The sequence below is a fragment of the Nomascus leucogenys genome, chromosome 19, assembly GCF_006542625.1.
Source record: "Nomascus leucogenys isolate Asia chromosome 19, Asia_NLE_v1, whole genome shotgun sequence".
In the NCBI taxonomy this organism is placed as follows: Eukaryota; Metazoa; Chordata; class Mammalia; order Primates; family Hylobatidae; genus Nomascus; species Nomascus leucogenys.
The window spans coordinates 10,269,768-10,282,110 of NC_044399.1; the positions used below are offsets into that span (position 1 = coordinate 10,269,768).

Genomic DNA, 12,343 nt, shown 5'->3' on the forward strand with positions numbered 1-12,343 from the left:
TTCTTTCTATCCCAAATACTTGGGGGATTGCCCAGTGATTCCTAAAAGACTGTAGGCCCCAGGGGATTTAAGCAACACTTCTCTGGGAGCTGAGTTCAGGTCCTCCTTGCCTGTTCCTTCCAAGGGGAAAACTTTCTTTTTCATTTTTTTGAGACCAAATCTCATTCTTGTCGCCCAGGCTGGAGTGCAGTGGCGCTATGTCGGCTCCCTGCAACCTCTGCCTCCTGGGTTCAAGTGACTCTCCTGCCTCAGCCTCCCAAGCAGCTGGGATTATAGGTGTGCGCCACCAGGCCCGGCTACTTTTTGTATTTTTAGTAGAGATGGGGTTTCACCATGTTGGCCAGGCTGGTCTCAAACTCCTGACCTCAGGTGATCTTCCCGCCTTGGCCTCCCAAAGTGCTGGGATTACAGGCGTGAGCCACCGCACCCGGCTGGAATTGGCTTTTTGAAGAGGGTAGGGCATTACTATTTGGACCGCATGTGGGTGAATCAGTCTATAATGCCAGCTTGGCCAATGAGAATTCTGTTCTTAGTGACAAGAGTAACTTTGCTAGGTGGCTCTGCACACTGTATGTGGAGGGGAGTCCCTCTAAAGAGCTAAAGATCAGCTCCTTATTTAAACTTCCAGTTTCTGTGAAGCCAAGTTGGAATTTAAAGCATGGTGTGTCTGTGGCCAGAGTCCCCAGGGGGAGCCTCCTAGTGAGCCTCACTGGACCTTTGTTTTTGTGAAAAGAAAATCACTTAATTGCTGTGGAGTCACATTTTCCTGGTGACTTTGCTGCAGGGCATGACGATTTCATTGTCCCTTGGTGGAGGAGGAAGTAGAGAGACAAAGGATGGGGTGAGGTGCCCAGGGGCTCCTGAGTCACCAGGAGAGGCAGGGAACAGGCTCCCCCTGGAAGCTTCTGGGCCTCCCCTCTCAGGTGTGCGGGCCCCTCCTGTGTGGCTGCAGGAGCGAGGCTAGGGCAGGTGGCCCCTCTCATCAAGGTACCCTGACAGTGGCTGGGCACTGGCAGGCCTGGGGTTTTGGGTTATCCAGAGCGGGCATGCTAGCACCTGCTTTCACGGATGGAGGCTGGCTTTAGGGGAAGGCTGGGGGTCAGGACCAGCTGACATGTGGCCACCAGTGAAGTGACCTGGGGCAAGCTTCTGGGCCTCTGTGCACTCCATTTCCTCAGCTCTAGGGGCCTTGGCTTTGTGTGTGAAGCATTCAGATATAAATCCTTAGTGCTTTTCTGGGTGCAAAGAGAAGCTCCCAGATGCCCTCCCTCCGACCCTGCCCTGTAACCTGGTTGTGCTCTTCCCAGGCATGTGGGTTCCTCCCTCCCTCCCTCCTGCCCTTCTTCCTTCCTTCCATGGAGTCTCACCCTGTGGCTTAGGCCGGAGTGCAATGGCATGATCTCGGCTCACTGCAATCTTGCCTCCCAGGCTCAAGCGGTAGCCTCAGCCTCCCGAATAGCTGGGATTACAGGCACACATCACCACACCCAGCTAATTTTTGTATTTTTAGTAGAGACAGGGTTTGGCCATGTTGGCCAATCTGGTCTCCAACTCCTGACCTCAGGTGATCTGCCCGCCTCAGCCTCCCAAAGTTTTGGGATTACAGGCGTGAGTCACCATGCCGGCCTTTCTGGGTAATTTCTGACAACCAAACAACTCTATCCTGCATTTGCCAGAATTTTCCAGAAAATCCAGGGAGGGAGAAAGCCTTCTCTTTGGTGTTGCATAGACTTGCCCTCAGGATCCTCAGAACCTGTATCCACTACTCCTCAGCGGGAGAGCTGGAGGTGGGAGACCCAACCCTTCCTTCTACAAAGAAGGGAGCGGCCTGTGCAGTTTGCAGGGCAGAACCCCTGGAGACACTGTGTCTTAAGGCTACTTAAGAATCTCCCCTGCTCCGGCCCCGCGATCTGTGGCCTCAAGTATTCACCTCCGATTCCAGCCCTCCTGCTGGGGTACAAGGCTTCTAGGCACCCGCCGGCTGCTCCTCTCCCCATATCCCCGGACTGGAAGAGTCCTGGGGGCCCTGCATAGCAGGAAGGTCCTGGCTGTGGGTGCAGAAGAAGAGGAGACAGATCTCAGGAGCCCCCTCACCATTGGGATCGAAGCCCTTCAGCCATCCTCTACCCCAGGGCTATTCTACCACCCCTGAACGCCTTGGGCCCCAGGGTTTAGAAACCAGCAGGGCTAAGAGGTGCCCCCGTAGTGTTTGTGGAAAGGAAGGAAAGGGCACGTTCAGTACAGACCTGCCACAGGCAGATTTGTGAAGCTCCTGGGTGGCCCCTTCTCGCCTGATCCCCTACTGCAGCTTGCCTGTGTCTGGAGGCTGCCTGCCCAGCACCCGAAGGCCTCCAGTCCCTACCTGCCCTACCTTACACCTGGGCAATGCCCCCCCCAACTCCATCTTACCCAATTTCTTCCCTTGGGGATTCCCCAGATGACTGTCGAGGTAAGGGGCTGGGCCTGGGTAGCATACCCTTGTCTTACTCCTTTATTTACTCACTGCTTTGTCTATTTGAATTACCATGATTGACTTTTTGTTTTTTGAAACAGGGTCTCGCTGTGTTGCCCAGGCTGGACTGCAGTGATTCAATTACTCCTCACTGCAACCTGCCTCACCCTCCTGAGTTGCTGGGACTACGGGCACACCCTACTACCCATGGCTAATATTTATTTATTTATTTATTTATTTATTTATTTATTTATTTGGTAGATACAGGGTCTCACTATGTTGCTCAAGCTGATCTCGAACTTCTGGGCTCAAGTGATCCTCCTGTCTTGGCCTCCCAAAGTGCTGGGATTACAGATGTGAGCCACCACACCTGATCTCATTCTTTTTTAGAGACTTCTTGGTGGTCCATTGTATCAGATGGGTCCCTTGTTGATAAACATTGAAATGGCTTCCTGTCTTTTGTAATTACAAACCATTCTGCCACAAAATATGGTGTTTGTAGCACATGAGCCAGTATAGCAGAAGAATAAATTTCTAGAAGTTCAGTGGCTCACACCTGTAATCCCAGCACTAGGGAGGCCAAGGCAGGAGGATGGCTTGAGCCCAGGAGTTGGAAACTAGCTTAGGCACCATAGGGATGCCCTGTCTGTACAAATAATAATAATAAATTAGGCCGGGCGAGGTGGCTCACGCCTGTAATCCCAGCACTTTGGGAGGCCGAGGCGGGTGGATCACTTGAGGTCAGGAGCTCAAGACCAGCCTGGCTAACATGGTGAAAACCCATCTTTACTAAAAATACAAAAATTAGCCAGGCATGGTGGCAGGCACCTATAATCCCAGCTACTCGAGAGGCTGAGGCAGGAGAATAGCTGCAACCTGGAGGCAGAAGTTGCAGTGAGCCAAGATTGCACAACTGCACCCTAGCCTGGGCAACAGCGAGATTCTGTCTCAAATAATAATAATAATAATAATAATAATAATAATAAATATAAATAAATAAATAAAATTTAACCAGGCATGGTGGTGTGTGCCTGCGGTTCCAGCTACCTGGGAGGCTAAGGTAGGAGGGTCCCTTGAGCACAGGAGTTTGAGGCTGCAGTGGGCCATGTAATGCCATTATACTGCAGCCTGGGTGACAGAGTGGGACCCTGTCTCAAAGAAAAGAATACAGCTTTTTTAGAATTTGTCTAGGAGGTTTTCCGGTTTTCACCAGAACCAACCCTTGCCTCCAAATGTTTGACAGATACTCTAAAATTACTCTCTAGTAAGGCTGTACCAATCAACACCTCATCTCAGCAGTGCCTTGATGCTCCTGTTTCCCCAAGGACTGCCAATGCTGTATTAGGACTTTACTTTATACACTGAACTAATTGGTGTAAAAGATATTCCTGTGCAAATGAGGTTGAGCTTTCTTCCTCACGCTTATGAGCTATTTGTTGATGCTCCTCTGTGAACCTATAGACGAGCATTTCACCGGGCCTCCTCACCTTTAATGCTGCAGATGTTTAACTTCGGGAGATTCTAGTATCTGACACTTGAACTACATAAACAGGTCTCACTGTTACAATAATTGTCCCCATGCTTGATGGTTGTTTTTTTTTTTCTCTTTTTCTTTCTTTTTTTTTGAGACACAGTCTCACTCTGTTGCCAGGCTGGAGTGCAGTGGCACGATCTCAGCTCACTGCAACCTCCGCCTCCTGGGTTCAAGCAATTCTCCTGCCTCAGCCTCCCGAGTATCTGGGTGCCTGCCACCACACCCAGCTAATTTTTTTGTATTTTTAGGAGAGATGGGATTTCACCATGTTGGCCAGGCTGGTCTCGAACTCCTGACCTCAGGCGATCCACCCACCTCAACCTCCCAAAGTGCAGGGATTATAGGTATGAGCCACTGTGCCCAGCCTATTTGTTACCTTTTTAACCTTTTTTTTTTTTTTTTAGACAGAGTCTCACTCTGTCACCCAGGCTGGAGTGCAGTGGCACCATCTTGGCTCACTGCAACCTCCACCTCCCTGATTCAAGTGATTCTCCTGCCTCAGCCTCCCAAGTGGCTGGGACTACACGCCCTGGTAACTTTTGTATTTTAAATAGAGACAGGTTTTCACCATGTTGGCCAGGCTGGTCTCGAACTCCTGACCTCAAGTGATCCACCTACCTCTGCCTCCCAAAGTGCTGGGATTACAGGCATGAGCCACCAGGCCCGGCCAACCATTTTTAAGTGTACAGTTCAGTGGCGTTAAGTACGTTCACACTGCTGTTACAACCGTCACCACCCTCCACCCGCAGGACTTTTCCATTTTGAAGAACTGAAATTGTATTCATTAAACAGTGACTCCTCATTTCCTCCTCCCCCAGGCCCTGGCAACTACCTTTCTACTTTCTCTCTGTATGAATTGACTATTTTAGGTACCTGCTATGAATGAAATCACACAATGTTTTTCTGGCTGGCTTATTTTACTCAGCATCATGTCTTCGATGTCTTATAGCATGTGTCAGAATTCCCTTCCTTTTAAGGCTGACTCGTGCCGCATTGTATGGACACAGCACATTCTACGTATCCACTCAGCCATTGATGGATGCTTGGGTCGCTCCCACCTTTTGGCTATTATTTTTCGTTTGTTTTTGAGATGGAATTTGTGACCTCCACCTCCCGGGTTTAAGTGATTCTCCTGCCTCAGCCTCCCGAGTAGCTGGAACTACAGGTGTGTGCCACCACACCCGGCTAATTTTTGTATTTTTAGTAGAGATGAGGTTTCACCATGTGGGCCAGGCTGGTCTCAAACTCCTGACCTCAAGTGATCTGCCTGCCTCGGCCTCCCAACATGCTGGGATCACAGGTGTGAGCCACTGCGTCCAGCCTTGGCTATTGTTAATGATGCTGCTATGTTTATTTTTATTAGTTATTTATTATTTATTTTGTTATAATTTACTATTTTATTTTCAGTTTCTCTTATTTCCTTTTTTTTTTCTTCTTTTTTCTTTTTTTTGAGACAGAGTCTCCCTCTGTCACCCATGCTGGAATGCAGTGGCCCAATCTCAGTCCACTGCAACCTCCGCCTCCCAGGTTCAAGCGATTCTCGTGCCTCAGCCTCCCAAGTAGCTGGGATTACAGGCGCCCACCAGCACGCCAGGCTAATTTTTGTATTTTTAGTAGAGATGTGTTTTCACCATGTTGACCAGGATGATCTTGATCTCTTCACCTCATGATCCACCCGCCTCGGCCTCCCAAAGTGCTGGGGTTACAGACATAAGCCGCCGCGCCCAACCGTAGTTTCTTTTATTTTCTATTTGCAAAAGTAATATGTTTTTAACAAATTAAAACATAGCATTACATAAATTCATGGAAATTGCAGGTCTCCATTCTTATATCCATGAAGATAATAGCCGGCGTCAACAGTTTGGTTTCTTTTCTTTTAGGATTCTTATTTAGGTATACGCTGACATAATTTTTTAAGTGGGGTTATGTGCTTTACATGCTTAAATGCTTTATTTGGACCCAATTTCAAATTTCCAGAAAATATGAAAGACAATGAAAAGAATTCTCAGCCAGTTGCGGTGGCTCGCGCCTGCAATCCCAGTGCTTTGGGAGGCCAGGGCAGGCGGATCACCTGAGATTGTGAGTTCCAGACCAGCCTGACCAACATGGAGAAACCCCGCCTCTACTAAAAATACAAAATTAGCCAGTCATGGTGGTGCATGCCTGTAATCCCAGCTACTCGGGAGGCTGAGGCAGGATAATTGCTTGAACCCGAGAGGTGGAGGTTGCGATGAGCTGAGATCACGCCATTGCACTCAAACTTGGGCAACAAGAGTGAAACTCAGTCTCAAAAAAAAAAAAAAAAAAAAAAAAAAAAAAAGAATTCTCATACTTTTCATATACTTTTACCACATCTGCTTTCTGTTTCTGTCTCTGCTTCTGTCTTTTCCGTCTCTTTCTGAACTCTGAACTCTTCAACAGTAAGTTGCAGACATGATGTTCCTTTACCTCTAAAAACTTTAGGGCGTATTTCCTAAAAACAAGGACATCCTCTTATATAACCTTAGTATGATGATCAAAATCAGGAATGCAATGCTGGTACTCGGTTTGCAGATTTCACTTGGATATCACTGGTTGTCTTAATAGTGTGCTTTCTAAGCTGGGGACAGTGGCACATTTCTGTAGTCTCAGCCACTCAGAAGGCTGAGGTGGGAGAATCACTTGAGGCCAGGAGTTTGAGACCAGTCTGGACCACACAGCAAGACACCATCTCTTTAAAAAAAAAAAAAAAAAAAAAAAAAAGCACACTTTCTACCAAAATAAAATGTCATATTTTCTCAGATAATAATAAAAACTGAGATGGCTTCCTGTCTTCTGTAATAAATTGTCATGTCTCTTTAGCCTTATTTAAGCTGGAACACTTATACAGACTGTTTGACTTTCTTTTTTTTTCTTTTTTTTTTTTTTTTTTTTTTTTTTTTTTTTTTTTTTTTTTTTTTTTTGACGGTATCTTGCTCTGTTACCCAGGCTGGAGTGCAGTGGCACAATCTCAGCTCACTGCAGCCTCTGCCTCCCAGGCTCAAACAATTTTCCTGCCTCAGCCTCAAAGCCTTCCAGCCTAAACCTGGAAGAGTTTAGGGTTTAGAGTAGCTGGGATTACAGGCATACACCACCATGCCCGGCTAATTTTTGTATTTTTAATAGAGACGGGGTTTAGCCATGTTGGCCTGGGTGGTCTCGAACTCCTGACCTCGTGATCCACTTGCCTTGGGCTCCCAAAGTGCTGGGATTACAGGCGTGAGCCACTGCACACAGCCTTTTTGACCTTGATGGCTCTGAGTTTTTTAAGTGTTTAGGTCAGTTATTTTGTAAAATGCTCCTTAATTTGAACTCGTGCTGCTTCCTCATGGCTAGACTGAGGTTATGCAGTTTTGGCAAAACACTGCAGAATTGATGTTGTTTTCCTCAATGCATTGCAGGAGGCACACAGCATTGGTCTTTTCCATGTGTATGATGTTAACTTTGGTCACTTGACTAAGGCAGTATCTTCCTAAATTTTTTTTTTTTTAAACAAGGTAAAAGATACATACAGTGAAATGTACACCTCTTAAGTGAACAGGCTAGAGAGTTTTGACAAATAAGTATCATCCATCCATCAGTGTAACCAACATCCCAATCGAGTTCTTTATAATTGTTTACAGTGCTTTTTTAATTAAAAATATGGTTTGTCCATCTTTTATGGGTTAATATAAATTTTTTTCCTGGCATTTTACATAAAGCTGCCAGAGTTTACTTTAGACAAACATGGGAGAGCTAATTTCCATGGGCCTTGGAGTAGTGTAGATTTATGATCAATTTCTGCTTCGACACTAGCTTACTGTGTAGGGTGACCTTTAGCTCTCTAAGTCTCAATTTTTTTCATCTCTAAAATGGGAATGTCACTTAGCTCAAAACTTTTTCTGAAGAATGGAGTCTTCTGGCTGGACATGGTGGCTCACGTCTGTAATCCCAGCACTTTGGGAGGCCGAGGTGTGTGGATTGCCTGTGGTCAGGAGTTCGAGACCAGCCTGGCCAACATGGTGACACCCTATCTCTACTAAAAATACAAAAAATTAGCTGAGCGTGGTGGCAGACACCTGCAATCCCAGCTACTAGGGAAGCTGAGGCAGGAGAATCATTTGAACCCGGGAGATGGAGGTTGCAGTGAGCCGAGATCACACCATTGTACTCCAGCCTGGACAACAAGAGTGAAACTCCGTCTCAAAAAAAAAAAAAAAAAAAAAAAATGGAGTCTTCAAAACACCTAAAAAAGCATATATATCAACAAATAAAATTTTTAAAAAGAGGCTGGGTGTGGTGGCTCATGCCTGTAATCTTAGCACTTTGGGAAGCCGAGGCGGGAGAATCACTTGAGGCCAGGAGTTCAAGACCAGCCTGGGCAACATGGCAAGACCCTGGCCCTACCAGAAAAAATTTTGTTTTAAATGAACTAGCCAGTAAAAAACTGGCAAAATATATGAACATGCTATCCACAGAAGAAGAAAATAGCCTTTTATAGAGTCAAACATGAGAAAAGATGTCCAGCCTCACTGATGATCAAAGAAATGCAAATCAAAGCAACAATGAGATATAATTTTTCAGATATCAGATTGGCAGAGATGAAAAAGATTCATAATACCTATGTTGGCAAGGGTTTAGGGAAGCAGGCAGTCTCATACGCTGGGGTGTGGGTGTACACTGACTTTGTACATGTGGAGGGTAGTTTAGTCTTGCTTGTTAAAATTGTAAGTGTTCATATTGTTAATTCCAGAAGTTGCTTTCTTAGCAACTTATTTTTTTCTTTTTAAATGCATTTTTCTTTTTAGAAATGTATTTTTTAACAAAGTTCAGCTTTCTCATCCAGGCAACTTATTTTTTATATATACCTGCACAAGTGAGCAAAATGTGTATATTATTGTGATACCATATCAAAGTGGCAACAACTCAAATGTCCAATAGTAGAGAATTTGTTATGACACAGCTGTGAAATGAAATACAGTACAGTAAATGAAAGGAATGAGGAACCAGTCTTCTCCCGTGAAAAGGTGTTCACAACTCTTAGTTCCCTTTCAATGAGAAAAATTTTCCGATTCAGTAATACTGCAATTCACTGATGACCATCATTAGTGATCACAGGTAAGTCAGGGCTGTTTGTGTTATGTGGAACCAGGGCTTTTTCTAGCAGTAGAACTTCATCAGACCATGTTATTCTGAGACGTTTCTGGTGTCTTGTATATGCCTAAGGGCCACCCTTCTATGTAGTTAAAGACTTCACAGAAGGGCACGTGTGATGGCTCATGCCTGTAATCTCAGCACTTTGGGAGGCCGAGGCAGGTGGATTGCTTGAGCTCAGGGGTTTGAGACCAGACTGGGCAACATGGTGAAATCCCGTCTCTACCAAAAATACAAAAATTAGTGGGGCATGGTGACGGGTGCCTGTAGTCCAGCTACTGAGGAGGCTGAGGCAGAAGGATCACTTGAACCTGGAAGGTGGAGGTTGCAGTGAGCTGAGATAGCACCACTGCACTCCAGCCTGGGCGACAGGGTAAGACCCTGTCTCAAAAACAAAAAGCAAACAAAACAAAACAAACAAAAACTTCACAGAGGCTAGGACAAGGAGCACTAAAGAGTCATCAGCAAAATGATGAGTGAGTTCTCTTTTTAGGTCTGTTAGGACAGAGACAACTAGGGGTGCCAGAATTCATTGATTCATTCAGCAGACATTGCTGAGCAGCTGCTGTGAGTCAGGCGCTGTGGTAGGTGCTGGATTTATGTAAACAAATAACTACTCAAAATATTATAGGGGATGTGGTGATAGAAGACAAAAACTCCCACAGGTCGCTGTAAGGATAAAAGAGGAACAGTTGGCAGCATTAAAACAGGAGCTCCGAAAGAGCAGGGAGTTTGTTTTGTCCATGACATTTTAGAACAGTGCTTGGCGCATAGTAGTTGTTTGATGTATGAAATTTGCAAACAAATGAACCAATGAATTTATGGAGTCAGGGTCCCAACAGATGACAGAAGATGCACTTGCAAATTATGCCAGGGATAATTTGAGGAGGGGCTCCTTATAGGGAGACAGAGTTATGTGTGGGCTATAGGAGAATCACAGGAACCATGCAGGAACCCAGGCTGGTGGAGAGACATTGTCACAACCCCTAGGCTGGCAGGGACGAGAGGATTGAGGTCACTGGAACTGGGAGGGAGCCAGACTCTCCCTCCCTCTGATCTCCTGCCAGATCTACCCAGGAGTCATGGGGCAGAGAACCCAAAACAGTCCACCCAGGTTGCCTAGAGCATATCTCAAACGTGTCTCCTGCAGACTCTGATACCTTACAATGGTATCAGGCATCAAACTCCATGAAGAATCCTGTGAGATAAGGAGTGTCATCCCCATTTTACAGCTGAAAACTGTAAAAATGTAAGAACATTTTACAGACGAAACTGAGATTAGTTAGGTAACTTACCCGAGGTTATAATTAGTAAGAGGCTATTAACTACTGTTCTAAGAAATGCCATCATACTGGTGGAGATTTAATCCCAGGATGGGCCACAGTGACGGTAAAGATAGCAGTGTGGCCTGGTGGCCGAGAGCCTCACTTTTGGAGTCCACATAACGACTGGATGGTTGGAAGGGATGGGGCACATTACTTCTCTGGGCCTCAGTTTCTCCATCTGTAAAATGAGATGATACCCAACTTTTGGGAATTTTCGCGAGGATTAAATGAGGCAATGATTATAGAATGTTTGATGCTTGGTCGACTCCACTAAATAATAGGTGATATCAAAAGAAGACCTTAACTCTGTCTGGCTGGGCGCAGTGACTCATGCCTGTAATCTCAGTACTTTGGGAGGCTGAGGCCTGAGGATCACTTTAGCCCCAGAGTTCAAGACCAGCTTGGGCAATATAGTAAGACCTTGTCTTTACAAAAATATTTAAAAATGAGGTGGAGGATCACTTGAGTCTGGGAGGTCAAGGCTGCAATGAGCCGTGATCATACCACTGTATTCCCATCCTACCTGGGTGACAGAGTGACATCCTGCCTCAAAAAAAAAAAAAAAAAAAACTTACATAAACCATGCAAGTGTTAAGCCTTTGGAAATATGCCAGAATACGAAATGTGTTCCCTCTTGGGTGGGGGAGTATGGTTGTTCAATTTTTGTTAACTACTTTATACTTGTATTTTTCCATTTTTCACCATAAACACATGACTCTGGGAGTCAGAAAAGCAAGGTGCTACCTCTCCCTCCCTCCTTTGCTTTTATCAGGGCGTCCTGTGTCCCTGCCTCTGTTTTCTGTGTTGGGCCCTAGGCCTCTGGGCTCCGGTCCGAGTGGCCGGGGTGGCCGGCGTCTGCAGCAGTGGAAGACCTTGTACTCCATGTAGGATTCAGTGACTTGAGTCTTCCTGCAAACACCACCTCCCTCCTGAGGGCGGGGAGAATGTGGACACAGAGCCTGAGGCAACGATTTGGATCATCATAACTTTCAGACTTTGATCCTAGTTTGACTTGTTTTCCAACTGGGGTTCTAATGGCTCAGCCTTCTGGAGCAGACTCTCCTTGCTACGAGATGATTGGTTATGTCAATATTCATAATAATCCTATAGAATGAGTATCATCCACATCTCGGTAATAGAACCGAGGCTCAAAGTAATTACATCAATTCAGCTAAAATCGACAGGGTGCGATGACTCACACCTGTAATCCCAGCACTTTGGAAGGCCAAGGCAGGTGGATCACTTGAGGTCAGGAGTTCGAGACTAGCCTGGCCAACATGGCAAAACCCCATCTCTACTAAAAATACAAAAATTAGCTGGGTGTGGTGGTGGGCGCCTGTAATCCCAGCTACTTGGGAGGCTGAGGAAGGAGAATCACTTGAACCTGAGAGGCGGAGGTTGCAGTGAGTCAAGATTGCACCACTTCACTCCAGCCTGGGTGACAGAGCAAGACTCTGTCTCCAAAAAGAAAAGAAAAATTGAAAATTGGCGAAAATCCTATATTTGGTAATTGGCAGAGTTGTGGCCAATTTGAGCCCTTTTGCCTTCAAATGCTATACTTTCTAAAGCCTTCAGTGTGTTTTTCAGAGACAAAAAGTTTTAATGTTCTAATTATCAAAGCAATATCTGATTATAATTGGAAAATATGTAAAGTAGGAAAAACACTTTCACGTCGTCATAGCCAGTGCCCATACTGCCTGTAGGAGTTTGTATCTTGGTATTTTTCCAACATTATAATACACGCCTTGTTCCACAGTATTAGGAATTCTTTGAAGCTTTATATTCAACGGCTCCCTAATAATCCCTCAGCTGGATATACCATCATTTACTTAAACAATTCCTTATTGTTGGACCTTCCAGCTGTCTCCAATTCTTTACTGT

At 45.6% G+C, this 12,343-nt stretch overlaps 1 protein-coding gene and 1 non-coding gene across 3 annotated transcripts in view; both read left to right on the top strand.

Moving 5' to 3' along the window:
- Positions 1-12,343, top strand: part of ATP6V1C2 (ATPase H+ transporting V1 subunit C2) — a 59,296-nt gene that overhangs the window by 15,670 nt on the left and 31,283 nt on the right. The gene's annotated exons all lie outside the window — the stretch shown is intronic.
- LOC115831608 lies at positions 3,612-3,676 on the top strand. Its single transcript, XR_004027133.1, has one exon. It is a non-coding gene; the product is annotated as a U7 small nuclear RNA (small nuclear RNA).